The sequence below is a fragment of the Phodopus roborovskii genome, unplaced genomic scaffold (genome assembly GCF_943737965.1).
Source record: "Phodopus roborovskii unplaced genomic scaffold, PHOROB, whole genome shotgun sequence".
In the NCBI taxonomy this organism is placed as follows: Eukaryota; Metazoa; Chordata; class Mammalia; order Rodentia; family Cricetidae; genus Phodopus; species Phodopus roborovskii.
In genome coordinates this window covers 15,064,733-15,070,584 of record NW_026126416.1, presented here as the reverse complement: position 1 = coordinate 15,070,584, position 5,852 = coordinate 15,064,733, and the positions used below count along the sequence as shown (strand labels likewise).

General features: G+C 40.3%; 1 pseudogene; it reads right to left on the bottom strand.

Annotated features, from left to right (window-relative positions):
* Window positions 1-2,540: 2,540 nt before the first annotated feature.
* On the bottom strand, window positions 2,541-3,214 carry LOC127221256 (serine/arginine-rich splicing factor 3-like; annotated as a pseudogene).
* Between the last annotated feature and the right edge of the window lie 2,638 nt (window positions 3,215-5,852).

The following is a 5,852-nucleotide window of genomic DNA, read 5'->3' as shown; positions in this document are numbered from 1 at the left end:
TCAGGAATAAGTATAGTAAGGCATGCCCAGTGCCCAAGGTTCTCTCATAAGCAGTGATTCCTTTTCACACTGCACTCTGCTGTTCTGTTCCCTGGTTCTACTCTGGATTCAGTTTCTGGCTTTCTACCATCCTATGACATTATTTCCTCCTACCACATGTGCCCAGCAAGACACGTTTCTTTTGAAGGCTGTTTGTATACCACCCTGCTACCTGGTTCATGGCCAAGAGAAGCTAAGCCAAAATACAACCTTAGTTTTCAGCCTGCCTTCATTGCCAAAAAAACTTGTCTGCAACTTCTCTGCAGGAATATTTAGCTTACAGTGTCTTTGTAGTTCCCTCACAAACTCATCATAAGAGACTAATGTCTTCCTCATTGTAAGAAGAAGGGCGACCTTGTTACAAAACTTTATCTGTTAGCTCTGCTAAAACACATTTCGTATTGGCATAGTGACCCAGGAAACACAAGTGGCCATGCTCATTATAATAGTAGTCTGGGCTTTCAGTTAGCTGAGATGTACAGAGGAGGATCAGTAGTTACAAAAACATTAGAGGAAAGGCATGACATCAGGAGAAGTTTCTAGAAGGGAGTTTGGCGGGGAGAGACAATTGGTAAAGGAGGAAGCTATAGTGCTTAATCTGCACCTGAGGCCAAGAGGTGGGTAAGAGAGGATCTTTAGTTTGCTGAAGTTCTTCTGGGGCCTTATGAGCTTTCCCTTTACAGTTAGCTGGTCTATTGGTGTCCTTGTTCAGCTCCATATTCAGCTCATAGCAGCAGACATGTTAGTGAGATTGCATGGGTGTAACTTCTGACATTTCTAGGAGACATGATCTCAAAGCAAACATCCTGTTTCCCTGGCTCTTACAATTTTTCCATCCCTTCTTCTGTAGTTGTTTCCTGAGCCTTAGCTACAGGACTTGTGTTGCAGATGTATCCACTGGGTGGAGGAATCACAACTCTGTATTTTGATGGGTTGCATTTTCCTGTAACTCTGTTTCTAAGAGAAGTTTCCTTTGATAAGTGGTGAGTACTAAACTTATCTGTGGATATAAAGATAAATATTTAGAATGTAGTTGGTGATTACACTGGTTTAGTAAGTGACAGTTGTGAATTTTCCCCCAAGTAATGCTGAGAATGGGAGAAATAATCTTTCCCAGGGAAGAGCACACCAATTGGTTATTACAACACCACACAGCCATAAAAACATATATGCACAAGTAACATTATATGGACTGTGCAGGTTACATTTATATAATCCAGAAATGTAAGAGAAGTGCAGGTGAGAAATGGTAATGCTGGAGGTTTCCCAAAAGCACTGAGTGGGAAAAAACTGTTGGGCTTGTAGTCCTAGTTGGTCTGACTTTACCTCTTTTTGAGGCTCTTCTCACCCTCCCCCTCCCCAAGGGTTTTCATGGCCACTCCTAAGGCTCATACCCCAGTCTATCTGTGTAAGAGCTGACATCCTGGGTGTCAGCTGTGATGAAAAGGAATCACACAATAGAGCCTTTAGGTGAGCTCCCTAACTTAGGGAGAAACATCCAGAGGCTTCCAGTCTAGACTCCAAAGCAGAGGATCAAAGCAAAGCAAAGTAAAGAAATAGCAACAGAGGCTGATAGGACTGAGATGAGGGAGTATAGAGAAAGACTAGGGGTGGAACAAGAAAGCTCAGCTCTCCATTTCTGTGTTTTCCAGAGAAAGAACAAGAGGCCCTGTTTCTCTCTAACAGATGGGACTGCTGGAAGGCTTGGAAAGAAGCATTCTCTGAAAGAGGAGCCATTGTCCAAATTGGGTTGATGTGTACAGAGGCCTGAGCCTCAGCCAGGAACAGCACCTGTAATTTTAGCATTAGTCATCATCAAGAAAGTGCCTATTTATTAGACTGTCCTTTCATAAAGTTATATATTCATGTAGACTAAACAATTTCTCTCAGACTTCCTTTCCAAATATGACTCTCTCCTTCTGTTTTCTGACAATACAGAGAGAGAAAAATATCTAATTCGGTTTTTCTTTTTATTTTCTTCTTTTTGTACAAAAACTTTAATCCCAATGATTCTCACAAACATATTACAAATGCCAGCATGAAAAACAAATCTGGCACAGTAACTCAAAGGTTCAGCTCTACAATATGCCCTTATACTGATAGGACACTGGTAACTTAAAGTCTTCTGTTTCCAAATAAAGAATGTTACAGCTATGCGTCCATATATAGCAATCAGTAAGGAACCTCTGAAAGCCTTCAGGGTGCAGTTCCCATCCTTTACCTGTTAGCTGGTGTTCACTAACAGCTTTTAAAGACTGCCTATCATTTTACCCACAGCTCCACACCATATCCCAGCTAGTAGACAAACTAGAGCTTTATTCCATTTCTACCAGTGGTTTCTGTATCATTAGCACATCACTCTTTAACTGGGCAGGATCTAGGTTTATTTCAGTCTATGAAAAACTAAAGTTCAAAGCAAATTTGAACAGCTAAAACATCTTAAAAATGCACCAAGATTATGAAGTCTCAAACAAAACTTGAATTTTCTGTACATAATCCTGTCAAATGAAGTTATTTCCTGTATACCACTTCTTTAGCAAGCTGGACTTCAACTTCCTTTCATTTGACCTAGATCAGCTACGATACCTAGAGAAGGACCGAGATGGCTTGTGGTTTCTCACCCAAGACAGAGACCTTTCTCTTTTCCTATCTCTAGAAAGTGACCTGCTCTGGCTTTGAGAGAAGCTTCTCCTTCTTGGAGATCTTCACTGAGGTGGAGGACTCCTCCTTCGGTAATCATCTCGAGGGCTAAGGCCCCAAGAGGGCAGTGGGCCACGATTGCGACTTCTTTTTTCACCATTCGACAGTTCCACTCTCACGTGGCAGCCACATAGTGTTCTTCCATCCAGCTCTCGGACAGCATCAGCAGCATCTCGGGGATCCTCAAATTCAACGAAAGCAAAGGCAGGAGGGTTGCGAGCAACCCACACACTTCGAAGTGGTCCATAATAGCCAAAACCAGCTCTAGTTCAGTCTTTTTCCCATTGTTTCCAAGACTGTCTATATATACCTTACAATCTAGTGGACAGTTTATTTCGAGATCCTGGGTTCAAACACCGAGGTTCAAAAACCAACACTCCAACAGGCCCACCCGCGCTCTTCCGGATCTGCTTCGGCAGATGCTTTCTGTTCCTTGGCGTCCACGAAAAGACCCTAATTCGGTTTTTCTTACCATAGGTTCACAATACAGATAACTTCTGGGATCACAAAAATGAGCTAGGACTTTCTTCCCCAATTGCCACTAATTCTGCTGTGGACCCTAGATGAGAATTTTTCATTCAATACCAACCTGGAGACAGCCATCAAATTCCCCCAGACAAAGGCTCTGTCCCACTTCAGACACTACATGCAAGTCCAAGGCTCTAGAATTTCTGAATAACAGGCTATGTACTGAGGTTCTCAGGATCCCTTCCTTGGAGCATATTAATTTGCTTGAATGGCTCAACAAGGCCGGGAGAACATTTGTTTATGCCTGCCAGCCTATTAGGCAGAATGTTCTAAGAGAAAAGGATAAACAACATATGAAGGTACACAAAATAAAGTCTGGAAGATTCTAGCAGGCAACCTGTGCCTGGAGAGTTGAGGTGCAGTGCTCCAACAGATCCTGGATGAGAGCATCTTCAGCATCCTGGGTGCCTCCACATGTTCTCAAATTCCTCTCCTTTGAGGTTTTCCCATAGAAACCTCATTGCATAGGCGTGACTGGCAGAGGCAATCATGCAGAAAAGTAAATGGACACGAAGGATGTGGTCCAGTGCTCAAAACTCATCAAAGCCTGTTCAGACTCTATGGCTTTGTTCTGTACAATATACCTTCCTTCAAGGAGAGGGCCAAGAACTTTTCTGAAAAGAAGGACTTAGGAACAACTACAAGACCATTTGAGAATGTATTTATGGCAGTTCTAGGGCAGAAAACAAAGAAAAACTAATTTTGGGGATCAGCCTTTTTAAAAATAAATTTAGTTTACTTATTTTATTATTTCATATGTTACATCCTAACCATGATTTCTCCTCCCTCCACTCCTCCCAGTCCCTCCCCTCTCCCCTAGATCCACTCCTCTGTTTCCCTGAGAGAGAGAGAGAGAGAGAGAGAGAGAGAGAGAGAGAGAGAGAGAGAGAGAGAGAAGAGAGGCTTCCCAGGAACATCCACAGAACATGGTCTAACAAGTTACAATAAGACAAGACCCAAACCTTCATATCAAGGTTGGACAAGGCAAGCCCATAGGAACATAAGGGTCCCAAGTACAAGCAAAAGAGTCAAAGGCCAACTCCCCCCTTCCCCCCCCCACACTCTCTCACTCAGTCTTGAAAGAGAAAGTTTTGTTCATGTGGTCTGTCTTCTGGAAGAAAGGGAGCACATGAAAGGAAGGTAGACAGACCGAGAGGAAAAGTGACATCTGAGTTCTAAAGTTCCCCCAAAATACAAAAAGGAAGCACACACTCTTTTAACAGTGTATAGGTCCCCTTTCCTGTACACAAGCTCTTCTGTGTTATCTTTGTCTCTTCTTTGGCAAGAGTGATTTTGATTCTACTAAGTACCCTGTTATAGTTTTGATTTGTATTTCCCTGTTGGCTAACAAAATAGAGTCATTTTTTCATAAATCTTTTAGTTTGTATGTATTTTGTGGCCTGAATACTTTCATACTTTGCTCATTTTAATTGGGCTTTTTGGGAATTTGTTACTGGCTTTTAGGATCTTTATAGGTTCCGGATATTAAGTCCTTGCCAGGTAGTAGTTTTCAGACATTTCCCCACTCTCTAGGCTGCCTCTTCACTTTGTGGACTGTGTCCTATGTTAAGCAGAAGTTACTTAGCTTGCTTTAATCATTTTGTTCTCATCCCTGTCCTTTTAAAGGGTCTTATCCTAAAATCCATTGACTAGATAAACATCTGAAAACATTGCGTGTACATTTTCTTCTAATAGTTTCATAATTTATGGTCTTGCATTTAGAGCTTTTTTTTTCATTTTGAGTTTTGTTGTTGTTGTTGTTGTTATTGTTCTTGTGAGTGAGAAAGATTCCTCAAAAACCAAAATAAAATCTATCATACAATCCTTCCATCCTACTTCTTGGTATATATTCAAGGGAAATAGGTGGTATCAACATATCAAAGAAATATCTGCACATCTATATCCATTACTTCACTGTGTATAACAGCTAAGATCTGAATACACACCCCCAATGAATAAACAGATACAGAAAGTGTGAACATATATACACAGCATGGCACTATTTAACCATAAAAACAATAACTTATTTGCCACAAATGGAAAGGACAAAAGTTAAGTAAGTCAGATACCAAAACCCAAATATCTCATGGTCTCCATTATATGTGGATCTTTAAAAATAAATAAATGTTCAGTGTGTGTTTGTAAATGATTGTTCATACTCAGGTGGTTTAGAAGAAAGGAAGCTTGATAGAGGTTTGATAATAAATTCTAAAACCTAACTGTATGTAAATTATAAATTCTAGAGTTCAATAGCACAGAAGGGTGACTAGAGGTCATAATTTTTATAACTAAAAAAAAAGAAACTCAATGACTTGAAACTCAAAGAGATGGTAGAGTTGGAAACACTAATTACCTTGATTCAATCACTATTTTTTGTGAATATGTACTGAAATATCACATTTTAACCTATAAAAATACACAATCATTATATTAGCTAAAAAAAGAAATTCTAGGATGGGAATTTTAACCACCATGATTTGAACTGGATTATGACAACATACCCTTAAATTTGTATAATTAAAGTCAAAATCTTTTAACTTTCATCAGCATGAAACTACTCTGAAGCTACCTCAAAAACCAAGGGA